The 21,073-nt window shown below is 35.8% G+C and overlaps 1 protein-coding gene across 4 annotated transcripts in view; it reads right to left on the reverse strand.

Annotated features, from left to right (window-relative positions):
* The window catches only part of LOC121368409 (neuroglian-like), a 156,724-nt gene that overhangs the window by 96,379 nt on the left and 39,272 nt on the right, over window positions 1–21,073 (reverse strand). For 3 of the 4 annotated variants that reach the window (XM_041493122.1, XM_041493120.1, XM_041493123.1), the window contains exon 1: window positions 2,707–3,358. The exons of the other annotated variant lie outside the window; for it this stretch is intronic. The gene's annotated coding sequence lies outside the window, so the exon portion shown is untranslated. Of the gene's footprint in view, window positions 1–2,706; window positions 3,359–21,073 lie in introns of those variants that run through there. 4 annotated transcript variants of the gene reach the window in all.

Genomic DNA, 21,073 nt, shown 5'->3' on the forward strand with positions numbered 1-21,073 from the left:
AATGAATAAATCCCCCCACTATAAATATTCGAAGAAGGCAAGAAAAAATCAATAGCTCTGTGGCTGGTTTATCAGCATAAAAGTGATGTTGGGTCGCCGTGGACGGAGCCGACTGGTGAACAACGCTCCAGCGCCACACCGCACCACGACACAATAAACACTGGAACGTTCGAACAATCGGCGATCAATACCGTCAATTACAATGCAGCAGCCAAGCAGCCATGTCAGAATAAATGCAAACAACACATTAACATAATATCCTCCACGGTACAGGAGAGTTCCAATATGACATCACTGGGAGACTGACAAAACTAATTTATGCCGTCTCAGATTAGTTTTTAATGTAATATCTTCTTGTATTACATGAAAACGGATCAAACCAAGCATAGAAAAAAGGTGGTGGGTGGAAGGGTTATGAAAAAAAAAAAAGGGTTTCCGTTCAGACATTTCCTGAATGGGTGGAGTTTCCTATTTTTGTGTATGTTATCAGTACAGTTTAATTTACAAGCCATATGTTACACAGGAATTCTGTGGGACAGCATATAAGGCCTTATGACAAAGAGAATAGAAACCCAACATGGGCAACAACAGCCACACAATGTGTTAACGAGTGGTTGAATCATAACAGATCCTTCCACATGCTCTATCTGGTGATCGGGTCATTAACAAGAGTCAGTACATATATTAAGTATCTCATATTTATGATGCTAATCTACTAGGTCATTAACGGGAGTCACTACATACATAAGTATCTCATATTTATGATGCTAATCTACTAGGTCATTAACGGGAGTCAGTACATACATAAGTATCTCATATTTATGATGATAATCTACTAGGTCATTAACGAGAGTCAGTACATACATAAGTATCTCATATTTATGATGCTAATCTACTAGGTCATTAACGGGAGTCAGTACATACATAAGTATCTCATATTTATGATGATAATCTACTAGGTCATTAACGGGAGTCAGTACATACATAAGTATCTCATATTTATGATGATAATCTACTAGGTCATTAACGGGAGTCAGTACATACATAAGTATCTCATATTTATGATGATAATCTACCAGGTCATTAACGAGAGTCACTACATACATAAGTATCTCATATTTATGATGCTAATCTACTAGGTCATTAACGGGATTAAGTAAATCAGTGATATTCTTCCTGGTTTCATTATATAACAGGTACATTTTAAATACAGAAGCAAGAAAAACCAGACAAAAATGGTATACTTGCATCATGAAGGATGATGTAATACATATTTTTTTTACTCACATCTGTAACTTGAAAATGGTTTGGTTAATAAAAGTCTAGAATGGTCCTGTTGTATAGGAAATGGTGTTTAAAAAATCATGCTATCAGTAGACAATCTGTGAATATTAAGTATGTATACGTGCCCGACCCAAACATTTAATGCAATTTTTCTATACATATTTAAAATAAAAGGATCTAACAGCAGATGCCACTCCAGACTGAGTTTTCATACTGGGCAGTGCATTAAATTACAATGTAAAATCATGCCATATTCAAAACATACTGCTTTGAAAAGTCTGCCTGAAATATTCAGGAATTTTGCTGGTTGCCTGATTTTACAGATAGCCTATAACATAGATGCTATGTACCTGGAAGCTATAGAGACATGACATATTTAAATAGTACACACATCTAGATCGATACAAACAGGCATTTCCTAAAAAATATATTTTGTATATAGGTTAGCATGTATGTCACTTTCTTTTTCTCGGTCTGTCTCTTTCTGTCTGTCTGTCTGTCTGTCTGTTTACTTGTCTGTCTCTGTCTCTCTCTGTCCCTACCCCTCCTCTCAGTTTTAACTTAATTTCTCTCACTTAAATTACCAACAGACACAATACATTATAGGCAGGATTTTGTTGAGTAGAATATATAACTATATACCCTCCACCTTCCCTATCAATTTTTCCTTCTTGATCAAAATAAAATCTGTAAAAAAAAGAGAGGGTAATTTACTATGTAAATGTACACAGTTCTAGATTGTCACTAAAACATCGTAGATGTGAAAAAGTAACCTTTCTTCTTTCAATTTTATTTCAAATCAATATTTCCTAAAGAGACTACTTTAAACTATTTGTTTACTTCTCAACAGCTATATAGTTACACATCACTGCCTACTACCTGCTGCAAGTTGAAACTAATCGTTACTTGTACACAAACACACGTAGCTTCAAATAGTCAATCAGCTATGAAAATACACACTAAATCTATAAACATAAACACCCACTTACCTACAAAACATAAATGAATATATTATATATAATTATCTTCCCATTCAAAACATAAATATTCACCTTGCTCAGAAATATTTCCACCTTTTAATCTGTTATATTGATATAAAGAGGGAACCTCACCCTAACCCTGAAGCTAACAATAACCCCAACCTATAGGGTGTACCGGATGGATATTTTGCCCCTTGCTCCTATAAAATGCATGGTTATATCATACAAAAAGGTTATCTTTTCTTACAAGACATAAATACCTACCTTTCTACTACTCATGCATGTCTAAAAGGTATATATATATATATATATATTATATATAGCTTCCAATACGAAAAATACATAAACAAAACCTTCACTAATCCATGATTATATCTATTTTTTCATGGCACAATTACCAGTGAGATAAGATCCAGACAAGAGTAAATATCCTCACACATACCTGTGTACATCCAACACACAACCCACGCTGGAGTCTCTTTCTCTATCCCAACAACTACCGAGTTGTAATTCCGCACCCGTATGTTCATTCGTTTCCTCGTATGCTTTGCTCAGCTGTGTGTAACGCCACAAGAAAAAACAAACACCCAACAACCCAACGAAATGTTAGCCACCCTCGATCCTTTTTAGAGCGGTGAGTGAATCAATGAAACCTTGCTTGTATAATCCACACACACACACTCACTCTGACACAATGGTACGCTGGCGTGCTAACCCGTCTGCTGCGATCTTCCACCACCTGTACTGGTGTACACTATACACGATATACTCTCTCACACACGACAAAACACCGTCTCACCGCTGCCAACACGCTATCCTAGCTTGCACAGCTATGTACTGGGCTATCCTAGCTTACACAGCTATGTACTGGAGAGGCAGTCCCACACTGTCATGCGAGGTTATATCCTGTGTTGTGCTGCATGCAGTCCGAGTGAGTGTGAGATGGGCTAGGACAGTCCACACCTATATCTCCTGTAGTAGAGCGTGCTATCTGCTGTTGCTGGTGGCCGGCAGAAAAACCATTCCAATTCTCAGGCTTCTACTACCGCTGCTTTACTGGCTAACTCACTACTCACTCGCTGGCTGACTGGCTGGCTGCTCTGCTGCTCGTTGCTGCCAGTAATGTTACAGCAGCTCATAGATGTTATGTGCCCACTGATCGGTATGGAATTGCATTAAAGTCTGTTTCAGATTCCTGGAAATTGCCCGTAAATAACAATACATACAGACATTCTTATTTTTAGTAATAGTATACACATCTGTAATTTCTCGATGTTCAAAGAAGAAAAAATGTCTTTATCTTACACATATATGTATACGGAATTAATTTCCATGAAGTAGAGACATATTAACAAAAGAATAATCAAATATAGTTTGGTATGATAAACTAATCTTGAAAGGAATTAAGATTTCAAATTTCATGAGCACATTACTTTCTTTACTAATATTTTCATATACTTACCATTTGTGACACCCAATAGCCGATGTGTATTTTTGTGCTGGGGTGTCGTTAAACATTCATTCATTCATACACATTCTTTACTGTGGCTGAGTATTGCTGTTTTATCTATATCTTGACTGATGTTTCTTTTTATAAAGTGGACATAAAAATAGAGCATTTTCTTGTTATGTCAAGCTAACCTGGAATTATTTACCAAAAAAATACTTTAAATTTGTTCTGGAATGTAAGTTTATTTTATTTAAACACAGATACATTTTAAAATCAATCTCATTCATAGATACAGTCAGACATGTTGTTAATCATATGTGCATTGATTTTTTTTTTTTTTTTTTTTTTTTCCTCAAAGTTTACCAGTATTCATTTACTTTTTGTTTAGTCTATCTTAACACTTAATGATTTAGTTGTAATTCTATAATCCAATGTTGTTGTTTTTTCAATAAAAAGCGGTTAGCTTTTTCTTTATTTTTGAGCTTTTATTTTAATAAAAACAAAAATTGAACGCAGTGATTAACTGCTCTCCTAATTTAGGTTATAGGTAGTACTATACCAAATAACTTCCGGCTGGGTCAAAGTTGGAGGTGCACCGAACTTTTGATAGAGAAGTGAACACCACAAGTCCTGTGATTGGTTATAAATGTGAGTGTGTTGGTTGTAAAAAATAATAGTTTCATCTGGGTAAAATAAATGTGCAATTTTATTTCATCTAGTACCAATGTGTCAAGTAGCCTTGTGCTTGAAACATGTATGGGGTACCTGTGAAAAAAAGTACTCGAATTTTGTGCGAAACTAGGGTAGTCATAGACGCTACCCGTTATCTCAGAAACGAGCAGCTTGACCCCCATTTTTTTCTGATTCACTTTAAGTGTAAGGGGTGGTAGTATTTATATCCGTGGCGTTTATGTCGGTTGATACGTTGCAGGTAGGAGTTTTAGCCGCATATGTTACTATTGTCGTCTATGGGATTTGATTTGGTAGTATACACCCTATAGCACATATTCAGTGCATAATAAAAAATATTATGATTTTGTCATTTTATTTAATTAAACTATACTGGTTGATTAATTAGCCATCACTCGATCATGCAAGTTCACAATGACCTTGACCTTGACAATAATCTCTGTACATGGCTCTGAATGGAGTTTGAATCAAAGTTAGCACTGAAGAAAAGTTGGTTTTGGCCTATAATTCATACTGTAAAGATTTCAATAATTTCTTTTTACATGGTATTTGACTTGCCATATACAACTGCTCTTAAATATGGTATTATATATAGGCAACCTGAACTAAGATTTTAATAGCAATTTATTTTTATATTAAAAATAGCATGTGCCAATAGTGGGTTAATGTCTTTAGTTTCCATTAACATTGTTAATTTTTTATGTATGAAATTCTGAAAACTCAAATTTGTAAAGAAGTTGATTTTTATTGTCATTTTAACATATTTATAGGGTGCTAAGTTATATTTTAGACAAATTTGTAGTTTTATGAAAAATTTAAAGTAAATTTGAAGAAAAACTTTACCAAAAACATAATTAAATTTGTTGTCACTATTGTGCCTTCTGTTCTTATTTGTACATAACAATAAGGTTGTTAAACATATACTTAGATATCCAGATAATTTTTGTTTCTTAATAATCACTTAGTTAGCTCTCACGAAAAGCATTTTGAGTTTATACTAGATTCAGAACCAATTTGTTTTCAGATTTGATTATCTGCCTTGGATTAAGTTGATAATTTATTTTATTGTTAAAGCTGTATTACCTAATGTTACTAGCTAAATAAAATGCTGGATTACAGATTGCAGGAATACATCTAATGTACATATTGTATTCATTCGGATTAGAAAATAATGCAAGAAAATAGATGTTCGGGTAATTTTGTCATTTAAAAATAGTTTTTTTCAGTAATTAATCAAAAATAAATATGTTAAAGCTGCATGATTATTCCAGATATCACACCTATTAAAACCTCCAACTACAGTAGGCTATAAATAAAATATAGTCAGGAATATTGGTGGCTGCCAATAGTTTTGATGGTTCATTATGAAAATCAGCATGGCCGATGGATTTGAAATTCCCACACCTGGTAACTTGAAGACACCCACACCCAGCATACAGGATTTCCTCTCAACACTAATGTTCAGGACATTAAGTCTTTACTTCATACAGGTACAGTCATGTTTGTGTTTCCTTCCTCAGACAGTGTATGTTTTTAATACGGATATTTCTTTGATGTGCCTGTTACGGTCTTCATAGTCTAGGGGTCAATCAAGTGCATGTGTTTTAATGGAATTCTTTAAAGGGGTAGAGGTACTCTGACTATCTTTGTTGTCTCTACATATATACCCGAGTACACACACCCAACTGAAAGTAAATATCTTCAGGAGTTTTATTTTAAAACATTTTGTTGTTTAATATGACATATTGCATTTGTACAAAACTATATGCAATATATATGCTTTTTGAGGTGTACATTATATTAGGTTGCACTGTAGAAACAACAGTTTCAGTGAGGTTGTCAGTTTATGTCAGAATACACCAGATCCTGGTTGTCATAAAGACACATAGCTGGACACATTTTGAAAAATGTATGTTATCAGTATAGGTAGTACTATACCAAATAACTTCCGGCTGGGTCAAAGTTGGAGGTGCACCGAACTTTTGATAGAGAAGTGAACAACACAAGTCCTGTGATTGGTTATAAATGTGAGTGTGTTGGTTGTAAAAAATAATAGTTTCATCTGGGTAAAATAAACGTGCAATTTTATTTCATCTAGTACCAATGTGTCAAGTAGCCTTGTGCTTGAAACATGTATGGGGTACCTGTGAAAAAAAGTACTCGAATTTTGTGTGAAACTAGGGTAGTCATAGACGCTACCCGTTATCTCAGAAACGAGCAGCTTGACCCCCATTTTTTTCTGATTCACTTTAAGTGTAAGGGGTGGTAGTATTTATATCCGTGGCGTTTATGTCGGTTGATACGTTGCAGGTAGGAGTTTTAGCCGCATATGTTACTACTGTCGTCTATGGGATTTGATTTGGTAGTATACACCCTATAGGGAGCCATTTAAGATATTACCACATTGATAACATAATTTCATATAAATTCACAAGCTAAGGAAAATTACTCTCCCTGAACTAGTCTCAGGGAAGTTGTGTAGAGCATTTGATTGAAACATATTTTATTGCTTTTTAAAGAACAAATGGATTAGGTACAAGTTACACAACTTACTAGGCCTTCTCCAAAATACATACCGTATATCGCTGTGTATTAGCCGACTCCATGCATTAGCCGACCCCCTAGTTTCACCCTCCAAATCGGCTTTAAAATTATCGACCTTGTATATAAGCCGACCCCCCTATATAAAACTAACCAAGTCAGATGTCTGTGTGGTCTCTACAAAATGACAAAGTACATCTGCTTTCAAACGTCATTTGTCACAGCAAACTTATCCGGAAGCAGTAGCCGATTTCTATTTATAGAAACGGTGTCCGGTTAATTTATTTCTCGTAAAATATAAGTACCAAGATAGCGAAATATACCTAAACATTCTTGATTGCAGCCACACGTTAAAAACACAGTGACTGTTTGCATTGTTGATTGTGCTAATCGGTCTTTTCATTACTAGTCGGCTATACCCTACCATACCCAACCACCCGTGTCGATTAATCCCAAGCCGACAAACAAAACAAATGAAGCTGGAACAATTAACGTGTTCACCGGTTTAGTAAGCAGTTTATGTAATGACACGTGACCTGCGAAGTTTTCCGAAATTGTTTTGATCGGTCACCATTTATTGTTGTTTAAACAGATAAATATTACTAAATAACTTTTAAACACCAACATTTATTAAAGATGAACATATATATACAATTTTAATATCTTTTATTTGTAATAGCTTGTGTTAAGATGCAATATTAAACCTTTATGAAAGCGGAAATGCAGAGCACAATAATGACAATAGATCGAGTCGAGCCGTGACGTCACTATTCTAACTTTACATTTCCAATAAAATGTTGACTCCTTAGATAAGCCGACCCCAGCCTTTGACTTGATAAATTTTGTATCAAAAAGTCGGCTAATACACAGCGATATACGGTACATATTACGACAGTAATATATTTTTGCAATTTAAATATGAACAGAAATAAATATTATTAAAAAAAGAAAGAAAAAAAGAAACAGAAAAAAAGAGACAATAAAGTTTTAAAGTTTTATGTAGAGCATGAATGACAGCTCCCCTTAAACAGAGAGGTCTGTTGCTCATGCATTACAGCAGACTTCTCTCTATAACCAACAACATCATCTAACTATTAACCCACCAACCTGGAGAGACAGCCCAGGCAGCCGAGATGTGTGTCCAGGACAGTGTGCTTGAACCGTAATTGGATATAGGCACACCAATCGAAGAAAGAAATGTTTTATTTAACGAGACACTCAACACATTTTATTTACAGTTATATGGCATCAGACATATGGTTAAGGACTACACAGATATTGAGAGAGGAAACCCGCTGTCGCCACTTCATGGGCTACTCTTTTCGATTAGCAGCAAGGGATCTTTTATATGCACCATCCCACAGACAAGATAGTACATACCATGGCCTTTGATATATCAGACGTGGTGCATTGGCTGGAACGAGAAATAGCTCAATTGGCCCACCGACGCAGATCGATTCCAAACCGACCGCGCATCGAGCGCTTTACCACTGGGCTAAGAACTGCCCCCCCCCCCCCCCACCCCCCCACACCAATCAAGTTAAAATTAAATTAATAACTGATTTTCCATGAGTGGTCTACAGTCACAGTGAGACAAATTTGATTTCATTTAATCAGTTGGTTTATCTTTATTGACGATCGTTAATATTTAATATATATTGCTTTACAGGTCTATGCAAGGCTCAGTGGTTCAAAATACTGTATATTATTTGATCAAAACACCGTTGAAAGTTTTATTTGAGCTTTTGTACTCAATTTAACAACTGAATTTGTTTTCATCCATATATTTTTTTTTAATATTTATTTTATTTCATTACAATTTCTTTTAAAATTTATTTATTTAGGATCATTTTTTATTTGTTTTGTCTTTTTATTACAATTAAAACTTTATACCAATTTGCAGTCCTCAGTTGTAAATATAGGGTCTGTTACATTGCTGTCCAACATTCATGTATGATTAAGGATCAGACAGATAATGAGAGAGGAAACCCACTGCCACCACACAATGAGTTACTCTTTCTGATTAACAGCAGGAATCCCACAGACAGGATAGTACATACCACAGCCTTTGTAACACCAGTTGTGGCACACCGGTTGGAATGAGAAATAGCCCAATGGGCCCACAGATGGAAATCAAGTGAGCACTTTACTACTGTGCTACATCAGGGGACACCCCACCATCCTTTAGGTTGCATAGTACCAAAGAAGAGAGTACTGTGTCAAAGTTCGACGTGCACCGTCAAATATTTACGGAGTAAAAGCAGCTGTGGGTGTGATTGGTAGTAATATGTGACATTGACTATTTGTGCAAATACTATTATCCATTGACAATAAATAAATACACTTTTATTTGTTATACAGTTGTTATGCAGTATATACCAGAGGTTGAAACTAATGCGGGGTACCCCCAAAAATGGAACTGCGATTTTCAGCAAAAATGACGGTTGCTATTAAAAACATAAATTAAATCTCTTAAATGATACGTGACCCCCCATTTTCTTGCAGCTAGATCAGATGTGAGGTGCCACACTTTCTATTGCTGTACTTCCTGGGTGTGTTGAAACGCTGCTTATATCAGTTTTATTAGTAAACGTTAACATTATCGGCAATAGGAATTGATTTGGTCTAATGGAACCTTTAGGTCAACAGCTTAACTTCGACTCTATCTAACCTCAAAAGACTGAGTCTGACCTGTCACCTTACTTACTAGAGCATGGAGACTCCAACAAAGAACAAAAGTCAAGTAAACTTTGAGCATCAAAACATCACTTGGTGATTGTTATATACCGACCAGAAAATCTAAATCTCATATACCTGTATATATCTACAATCCATTCAGCAATGAATAACAAGTGAATGAAAATATTTAAAATATTATTAGCATTTCTAACATTTGTTAAAAGCAGATTTGCATGGTTCATTTCCTACATTGTGGTAGTTTACAAACCGATTACGGTAAATCTTTCTGAACCCAATCCACTGTGACATTTTTTTTTTACAGTACTTAGTGTGACCCGTTCTCCAGAGCATTAATTTAAATCCCCGTCAGTAGGCCTATTGGTCTATTTCTCGTTCCAGTCAGTGCACTGGTATATCAAAGGTCGTGGTATGTGCTGTCATGTCTGTGGGATGGTGCATATAAAAGATCCCTTGCTACTAATGGAAATAAGTAGCGGGTTTCCTCTCTAAGACTATAATTATATCTGAATTACCAAATGTTTGACATCCAATAGCCAATGCTTAATAAATCGATGTGCTCTAGTGGTGTCATTAAACAAAACAAACTTTAACTTTTAACTTTCATTTAAGTAGTCAGTATAATGAAGCGAACATTGTTTTTACACATTATGATGTTAATAAAATTAAATGCAAAAGAAAAAACAAGTAACATTAACAGTTCTTACACTTGTAAGTTAATGGGAATATGACATTTAAAGAAATTTTTACACAAGATAAATTTCATTCAACATATACTGTACAGTGATCGAAATAAGCACTTGTCCGTTTGTCCTGACAAGTGAAAATATGCTTGGACAAACAAATTCTACCTCAATGGTTGTCTTATGGACAAGTAAACATTTTTTATGGCAATTTCATTTTGAGCAGTAAAAAACATTGTCCTTGAATGAAACAAACCATTTATTTAGACAAGTGAAAATACTGGCGGACCAGTAGATTTGTAGATGTACCTGTCCGGTGGATTAGTTTTGCTTATTTCTATCACTGCTGTAAGTTAACACTTCATATATGATAAGCAAAATCAACACTACTTAAGTTTCTTTAAATGCCTTCAACTTTTGAATCTTTTAATGGATGCTTTTTGGTTTGATGTAACACCCCATGTATCACATTTCTGAAGAAGATGAGAAACAGAAGGGAAAGAAGCACAAGAAAAGATGACGAATGTTGAAAAGAAAAACAAGACAAAGAAAAAATTATAGCAGTTGGGTTCAATCAAGGGGTTTTTTATGTCTCAAAAGAGTTGCTTCATTGTAAGAACTAAAATAACAATCAGCTATATATACACTTTCCCACAGAGAACAACAACACATAAAATGACCTTTGACATATCACTATCAGTCATAATGCACATGCTGGGAAGGAGTAAAAAAACACAATCAAGCAAGTATTCTACTAAATGAGCTAGATCCCCCATCCCTCTTATCTATATAGACTATGTGGCCATGTTTCATTCCAGCCATTGCACTATTCACAATTATTAACAATTTCATGTGCATACAAAGTGTACATATTTTGCCACACTCTTCCTCCTTCCCTGTTAGAAACGTTTGTTTTGTTTAACAACACCACTAAAGCACACTGACTTATTGGATGTCAAACATTTGGTCATCTAAAGAGGAAACCCGCAACATTTTTCCATCAGTAGCAAGGTATCATTTATATGCACCATCCCACAGACAGGATAACACATACCACATCCTTTGACATACCAGTCATGGTGCACTGGTTGGAACGAGAACTAGACCAATGGGCCCACCAACGGGGATCGATCTCAGACTGACCGAGCATTAGGCGAGCGCTTTACCACCGAACTACAGCCTACTCCCTGTTAAACCATACATCAAAAATATACTGACATCCAAAAGAAACTACACTAAGAAAAATCATTTTAATTTCCTTTATAATTTGGATAATGGAAATAAAAGGGTTGTTAAATATCTTTCTGCTTTAGGGAACAAACTTTTATTCCCAACATGCCAAAACACCACTCTCATGAATATGTATGGTAATTTTGTTTTCGTCATGTTTTTTTTTTTAACATGCAACATATTTAGTTTTTTCTCCAGTAGTCTCTCACAGAATTGGTATAGTTTGTTTTGTTTTGGATGTCAGTATATTTTTTTTATCAACATTTTTTAAAAGTATATATGCTGTCATGATCCACGCCACAGCATACAGTTTGTACTCTCATAATAATGCTGAGAACTGTGAATGATTCCTAAGATAACAATTTAGTCACACATTTATTTAAAATAATACTAAACACATTAAGTTCCATTCGAACTAAAACAAATTCATAAAAATCAATTGACAAAACCTAGAAATGAACATACAGCACCTGCAATTGCCCACAGAAATCGGCAATGCCATGGAGATTGCTGTGGAAATTTTAATTCTTAATAGCCCTTTTTTTTCTTTTTGCTTTGGACCATATTCAAACTTTTTTTTCCTCTTCATGTTTTTTTTTAACCCATAGACATTTTCATAATTGCATGGGTTGTTGACATGCAGTAGAATATTTTAACTTTCCAACAATGTGACTGCCATGCCAGGGTAATGATGGAGGAAACATCTCATGCCATCACCATCATTTAGCTGACAGCCACCATGTCAGGTCTGCAAGCTAACACTGCCTGAAGTATGACCTCATAACATTTAGTCTGTGACTCTAAGCCACACAGCATTGACAGTAATTGTAGCTGGATGCTTGGTAAATAACTCCATTCTGATGTCTAAAAATAAAGCTTTCATGCCGATTGAAAACAAGATCGGGGATTACATTACACAAAAGGAAGACTATTTTCAGTCAGGCCGAGTTAGCAACTGTACAGTAACAAGACTGTTAAAGAAAAGTACCAAGACATTAACAAAAAAAAAGAAAAAAAAAAGAGAGAGTAGAAGTTGGAATAATGCACTCAGTCATACATGACAAGATATGTGACATTTAAGTTTGTATTTTTAAAACCATTTTTTAAAGGAATCATTAGTAAAAGGACTATTTATCTACAGACACCTCAGTACATTTAAAACTGCTGAACTACATATTTGCTGTCTGAATTATGGTTAATGTGACACTTGGGTGAAAGTGAAAGTTGAAGCTATATCTTAGGGCTACAATATTGTAAAATCGTCGGGGGTGGGGGTGGGGGGGTGGGTGGGGGGTGGGGGGTGGGGGTGGTGACAGCGGCGGCTATGATGTGTCATAGTAATGTCATAGCTTATGACAGTTTTACGATATTGTAGGCTGAAATGTTGTAGTACGATATCGTAGGCTAAAATGTCGTAGTACGATATTATAGGCTGAAATAACTTTGAAAATATGCGGCTTGGTCAAGAGATGGTAATCCCATTACTGACACACACAGAGTCTTCTTACCACAAAGCAGTAGTGTTTCTTTTATATACACTTTACAGTAGACATACCAGTAACAGGAGAGTAGCTGATATGGCCATACACGTACTAGTCATGGAACACGAGAGGTGATAAGAAAAACCTCAGCAGGGCTCACCCTGGATTAAAAATACCTATAACCAAAATATTAGCCAAATGGAATTTTTATTAGCCATATTGAAAATGCTTTAGCCAAAATTGTTTTACCTAGTACTGTACAGAGTATTTATATATGAATCTGAAAATGCATCTTTTTCAGCTAATTGTGTACAAATTGGAAAAAATCTGAATAACAAAACCGTATTAATTACCTGATCAAAATCAAAGACAGCAATGGGGGTAGGGGCAGTTAATATATTACTTTGATTTTGTTTTGATATACCAGTCGTGGTGCGCTGGCTGGAACGAGAAACAGTTCAAGGGACCCACCGACGGGGATCAATCCCAGACCGACCGCACATCGAGCAGGCGCTTTACCACTGGGCTACGTCCCGTCCTGGATCATTAATGAAGCATGAAGAAGAACATAAAACCTCTCCACCCTCTACACAAACAAAATGCTACACATTCCTCCAAGTCAAATCCTCCCTCCCCATTTCTCCACAAATATACCATCCCATCCCATTCTCATTGTGACTGATGATTTCAGTGTTGTCAGGTGAACAATGTATCGGCTTGTTCCCAGTATTATTCAACAGTTTATAGTCTTTCTTTAAATGTCACCATGCAATAGCACGCTCTGATTTTCTCACATGCCCAGTAAGAGGCCAGTTGGTACATGCATGTCAGTTTGATCTGGGACTGGGAGGATGGGATAGAAATTTGTATCAGGACAGGATGTCATGGAAATTAGGGGTAGTCTAGCAGGGTTTCTGCCAGAAAGACATTTTTGGGTATGGCGCTATGGAATTGAATATTTACAATGTGTGTGCTGAATGCAACCACAGTCAGCAGGCGATATGGGGGGCCTCCCCCAGAAAGAAAATGGGTTAGGGTTACAGTTAGGGTTAGGGTTAAGAAAATCAATAACAATAATTAATTTTGTGAAAAAGAAGAAGTTTGTTTTGTTTAACGACACCACTAGAGCACATTGATTTATTAATCATCGGCTATTGGATGTCAAACATATGGTGCCATACCCATTTTACCCTCTGGCAGAAACCCTATATGTGCGTAGTAAAGGAATGCATGGATCTATGAGGGAACGTGAATGGGGATGGAATGTGTATGTGGACAGTATATATGGGATTACCTTATTTTTTTTACAGCCCTCAGAAAATTGCCTCAGCAAAAACGAATGTTGAAGGTTCATTTTTGCTGAGGTAAAGTAATTAGCTTAAATTAAAATACACTTTTTTTTTATAGCTATTTTGTATTTTAAACACCTATAGTAGTTACCTCTTCATATTATAATAACGTGTGGGCCAAAACAAATTGCTGACCGTACTCGATTTCACTTCCACTTTGACATCAAAATTGCTGAATGCTGTTTGCAAGCCAAGTCTGGCTGGCGCAAAGCATGGCACAACATACAGCACAGCAGGTATAGCATATCATAGTATATGGTATATGGTACAGCATACTGCATAGGATAGCACAGAAATTGGTTACTGAGATGGGCCTCTTGATGGAATCGAATGTGATATCTCATGAGATTTATGTGGATGGGATGGAATTAGTATGAAGTCAGAAGAAATTGTATGGAGTTGCACATTGGCAAGATGGAATGGGTCTAAGATATATAGTACGCTATTTGTCAGAATACATGCAGAAGTAGTCAAACTATAGGAAAGAACGAAATGTTTTATTTAACCACGCACTCAACTCCAACTATCTAGAGATCAACATGTGACAATTTAACACAAATAGGGTAAAATAATATAGCTAAGATGGTAGAGAACTTGCATACAGTAAATTCAACTACTTGGGGGACTCATTGGAGTTTCTCACATTCCAACCAGTGCCCCATGACTGGTATATAAAGGCTATGATAAGCAGCATCAAATCCTTCTCCCTCGGATCAAACTCCCAACGGAGACATGTCTGAACTTAAATGAGGGGACAATTAAGGCATTTGGCCTGGTATGCATATTCAACGATATATAATGCACATTATTGCTTAATATCAACAAGTATAATTGCATAGTTAATTAATAAAACGGTTAAATGTGACGGCTATTATATATAACGGGCGCAGCCGTTTTGTACCATCCCAGTGAATACGCCCTCTGGCGAGCTGGTAGTTACATAATATGTAACGTGTCATGTCAGGAATTAGTCTTCGAACTGAAGAAACAAAACATACCTGATTTTGGCGGATGCATCGCAATGTTCTGTAATAATATCCACCCTAGTAAGCCAGCACCAATTATATATTATTTTTCAATACAAAATAAACCACCATTGTCAAAGTGTTGAAAATTGTATTATGTTCGTACATAAATTAACCCACGTACTGAAACAATAATCGGAGTGTTTTCTTGGTTAATTGGTCTGTTCTTTCCATGGCCTGTACCTGTGGTTCCTGATTAGCAGGTGTATATTTAGACGGTCCCCAGACACTGTGTCTAGACACACTAAAAAGACGTGCCTCTTTTATGAAGATCACAGGGTATTGTGTGATAACAGCACGGATACACCTCAAATCGTAATGGACATTACCAACCGCCCTGCTTTATATCACTGTAAGTAATTCTGTAAAACCCTTGATTAAGTAGACTTTCTCATCTAAAATCACAAAACTGACCAATTACGTCGTCCCAAAGAAAAGAAAAGTATCACTTGGGTATCGTGAGTGGTCGTTTTTGCTCGAACATGCCCTACCAATAGGCCTAATAGTATGAATTTTTACTTTGGATTTAAAAAAGAGAGAAAAATACTGTAACTCCATTTCGTTCTATTGATGTAACCTGAAATATATTTTGTTAAATAGTTTATTATACTATCAAGTCATTTATGTTGTTTTACAAGTCAGGTTGATGAAAGCATAGTGCCTTGTCATAAATTAGAGTGTTTGTTTACACTGTGCATACAGGAGATGGACGGAGCTGATGTCACTTCTCCCCAAGCTATACCACCTGACATCACAAAAACGAAACAAAATGGCTGCCCCCAGTTAGCAGGAATAATCATGGTTTTTTATTAACTCTAAAATTACGCGTTTTTCATTTGTTAAAGTGTCAGTATGTGTTGGTGGTCCGGGTATGCATCTTTCCAACACATACGGCTCTTGTTTGAGTTGACCCTACCTTTAATGGATATATAGGCATGTAAAACCAGTTTCAATTTCAAGTTCAAGTGTCAAATCTGTGGAAAAGAATAAATAAAAAAACTTTGCTGATGAAAAATACTGAGTGTCAAGTTTTCAAATGTCTGACATCCAACTGTTGAACTGTCAATGATTACAATTACAATTGGTGGTGTTAAAACACAGGCAATCACAAGATAAGCTTAATTATATACATAAACAGCATCTACTCAATATAGCATAAGTCTCAACAAAAGAAATAAAACTGTTTACAAAATGCATTTTATAGGGTATTTTCTTTTTAAGACTTTTTTTACCAGGGTAAAATATTTTTTTTTATGTGCCACGGCCACCCAGGAATAAAACATGATCTTGTTATATTTACCATCATGACAGACCATCACCTCACAAACAACCGAGGGACCAGAAATCAAACAGAATATATAGCTACTTTATGGCCATACACCACATAAAGTTGACCACGATATTCACTCAACCATTGCGTGATGGTCAAGGGATTACTACACGAACCACATAAACAGCATCTAATCCGGTCAGCCAGTAACATAATTAGGCGGAATTACCCTGTAATTGAGGTCAAGCTCCAACTCAGAATAATTCTGCCCTTCGGCTAATTTGAAGGACCATTGATTAAAATGTAAGGTGATAGCACGAAATCCTCTAAGCCCTCGTTAGGAAGAGCAAATGACACGAATATGTTTAAGGTAAATCTGGACAACATTAGTCCACCGCTGGTGGAGGTAGCACAGAGATGGTGATATAAGGTGTAATTGCAACACCTGTAATCAATGCAGACTTAGTCATGGTCATCTAGTTATATGTTATGGCCAGGTGTGCATGGTAGGAGGGCTATTTTTTATTCCATGCTGCATAGTAGCCAGGGCATGACGACTATATATCAGTTAAAGGCTGTGGTATGTGCTATCCTGTCTGTTAATAAATTAATGTGCTCTAGTGGTGTCGTTAACCAAACAAACAAGCATGGTAGGAGGGCTATCGATCGTTTCATTCCAGCCAGTGCATTACAATTGGTATAGAAAGGCTGTGGTATGTGCTATCATGTCTGTTAATATCTCAATGTGCTCTATAGCGATGTTGTTAACCAAACAAACAAGCACGGTAGGGGGATGATCTTCTCATTCCAGCCAGTGTATCATGACTGGTATAACAAAGGCTGTGGTATGTGCTATCCTGTCTGTTAATAACTCAACATGCTCTAGTGGTGTCGTTAAACAACATTAACAAGCATGGTAGGAGATGTAGCACATTGGTTTAGTGTGTGTTTGTCTGCACGAAGTGCAAAGAATATCAGGAAAGGAATATCTGAAGAATTCATTTTATTATGTGTTATTATATGCCGATTTCCACATTTTAAAATTAGTAGCAACGGTATACTGATGTTACTACAACTCCGCAACACGATCTACAAGTTTAAAACTGTTTTGTGTGATATACGATATGTCCCAATTGCGCAAAATCACTTTTCTCTTTCCAAATGGATAATATTGTGTTTTGGAAATGAACTCTTCATCTGTTTAATGACATCTCAGCACATGTTAAACTATAGTGTTGGGAATAGGCTGGGATTTCATCATCGACTAGCTATCAGTTATAATTAGTTGGCAACTACCCATCAACTTTCAATTACATAATTGGTTACAGCTATAAGAACATCAAATGAATTTAAATTATAAGCACCATGCATCTATTGTCATGTTCACTGGAATAGACCCTAAAATTGTTACAAAAGCCCCAACATATTTACATCAATTCCATCCTTTAAACTGACGGAACAATTACTGTTAAAATTTCCCCCACAATCGATTCTGGATTTTTATAATTGATCATCACATCGTTATTAAAGAACTTTTATCAAAAACATTTCCAAGAAAGTCTAAATATTATAAAAAAGACAAATAGCACTGGCAATAAAATGAGAACATATGAAACTCTCAAACAGGAAATATACTTAGAACCATATTTAATTCACTGCTTAAACCCAGATCATAGAAAACATTTCTGTAAACTCCGTCTTAGTGACCATAACTTGAAAATTAAAACTGGCTGGCATGCAAAAAAATATACTCCTCTTGACCAGCATCTCTGTGATGAATGCAATGCCATCGAAGATGAATTTCATCACATTGTACAATGTAAGAAATATAAGTATCAGCGGTCAAAGTTATTTCATTTTATCTTATCTCCAACTACAACCCTTCATTTTTAAATATGACACCCAAAGAGCAGTTTATTTTTATTATGAAAAATCAGGACCAAGCCAACATAGGTGTTATTTGCAAGTTGGTTTTCCAATATAATGAATAGACTGTAGTAGTGACATACATGTATATGTATATATGTATGTAAAAATATAGTCATTAATTGTTTGTTGATATTGCAACTTTTTAATGTTATTTTGTGCACTCTGTTCCCATGTGGAATGTTTACATGCAATAAATTTTATCTTTTATCTTATCGGTAGATCCAAACAGATCAATTTTCAATTAGAATCGATAATCAATGAAACTATGGATATATTTGGTGGTATAATGGAGAGAGAGAGAGAGAGAGAGAGAGAGAGAGAGAGAGAGAGAGAGAGAGAGAGAGAGAGAGAGAGAGAGAGAGAGAGAGAGAGAGAGAGAGAGAGGGAGGGAGGGAGGGAGGGAGGGAGGAAGGGAGGGAAGGAAAGTGAGTGAGTGAGTGTAGGTTTTGTTTTAACAGCAGTGCAGAAGACATACACGAATAGACACTAATGATTTTTATGTACACATGTATTTGAAATACTGTTAAGAATAAGATGGAAAGCGAAACCTGCATGTGAAACTGATTATCAGAAATACCCCCCCCCCCCCCCCCTTTTCCTGATTTTAAGCAGCATTTGCTGGCTGTTCAATTTCAAGTCGTGATCCGAATGGATTAAAACATTCCAACAGCTGGGGAAAAAACTACAATTAGAATCACTGTATCTAATTCTCTTCCACTATAACCATTAACCTCTTTTCCTAACAGACCCAGTCTTAAAGACAGTTGAAGTACAAGCCCAGGGCAGTATTCTTGAACCTAAATTGGATATATACAGCCCAGAAATAAATCAAAATAAGTGTGGGAAAAAAGGATACTGTTGATGTACAATAGGTTAAACCACTCAGTTAATTACACTGAAAATAATTCCGTCTTTCTTCATTGAGGTGTAAATGGAAGTGACAAAAAAGAATCTCATTGAACAGTCTGTTTTCGTTTCGTTCAATTTCTTTCTAAGCTGCACGTCTTTTTATTTCTTTTTAATGCTGTCCACGGAGAGCCATCATTTTGTCAGCGGGGGTCACAATTACTGAAAGGTCATGCATCTGAACGAGCAGTGGGATGGGTACGTACCGTTTACGGGATACCCGTCTCTCAATGACATCCACACTTGCTATCCAATTTAACACATCACTAAGTACAAGAATGTGTAAACAAATTTAAATAAACACATGTTCACTATTTTGTAATAGTTATTGGGTAAATATTAATCTCCTGCTAAACTAACAAATGGACTCAATAATAATGAACTTTAACTAGAGATTGGTAGCTTTCTAAAAATCCTGTGTTTCTATATTTTTAGTATTTATTTGAAAATGTTACAATGATGCTGAAAACATTTTTCTAAATGATTCACAGGAATCCCAAAACGTCTGGCCGACTTGACCAAGCAATAAATCAAGTGTTTACAAAAAGAATTTACACTACATGAACAATGGGAAAAACAACACCAATAAATCAAACGACAGCTGTGAAAGTAAGTAAATGTGTAAAATAGCCAAGAAAATTAAGCTACTTGTAGGTATGTTTATGTGTATCACATTCGAGAGCTCACATTCAAGCAAGGTTTATGTATGCTGTCTTGGACATACTGCGCAGGAGCTAGAGGTCTACAGCCAAGGATGGCTTAAGATAAGGTTACATACTTCGGTTTTCACCAGGAACTTAATAAGATGAACTGAAGATCATTCTTCTCAAATTATGCTAGGCAAGTGATAATATGAAGTTTTAAATAAATTTATTAAAATCTTTTATTGCAAGGTGACAAATTTGCTGCTCTCCTAAAATATTTTTGGCGAGTGTGGATGAGAGTGTGAGGCATCACACTGTCTTGGGCACACACCACAGTAATAGTCGACTGTCTGTCGAGGAGAGGGGTTAAAGGGACAAACCCTAGTTTTTAAACACTGAGGCATAGTTTTTACAGTTAGAGCCATTTATTATCACTGAAATCAAACATTACTTACATTTTACTGTTTAGATTATCCATTTCCATACAACCGAAATGTTTCTGGTCTATCTTGGTGTTTTCTAACAACACAAAATGCATTTTTCATATTTTTAAAACTGCACATGTGTTTGAGAAGTAACAGTTATGGAGTCGCATTTTAGTCTTATTTTTAAGGGTATTTCAATGTCACAGACTCTTGCTTCACTCTGTTGTATCCAAATATGTTATAGGTTTGTAAATTAACCAAACATAGTGTTGAAACTAGGGTCTAGGTGAAAAATATGCCTTAGTGTTTAAAAACTAGGGTATGTCCCTTTAATGGTTAGTTGTTAGTTTATGAAGTATAGAAGGAAGAAGAAAGAAATGTTCTATTTAACGACACACTCAATACATTTTATTTTATGGTTATATAGCGTCAGATATATGGTTAAGGACCACACAGATATTGAGAGGAAACCCGCTGTCGCCACTTCAT

The sequence above is a fragment of the Gigantopelta aegis genome, chromosome 3, assembly GCF_016097555.1.
Source record: "Gigantopelta aegis isolate Gae_Host chromosome 3, Gae_host_genome, whole genome shotgun sequence".
Classification (NCBI taxonomy): Eukaryota; Metazoa; Mollusca; class Gastropoda; order Neomphalida; family Peltospiridae; genus Gigantopelta; species Gigantopelta aegis.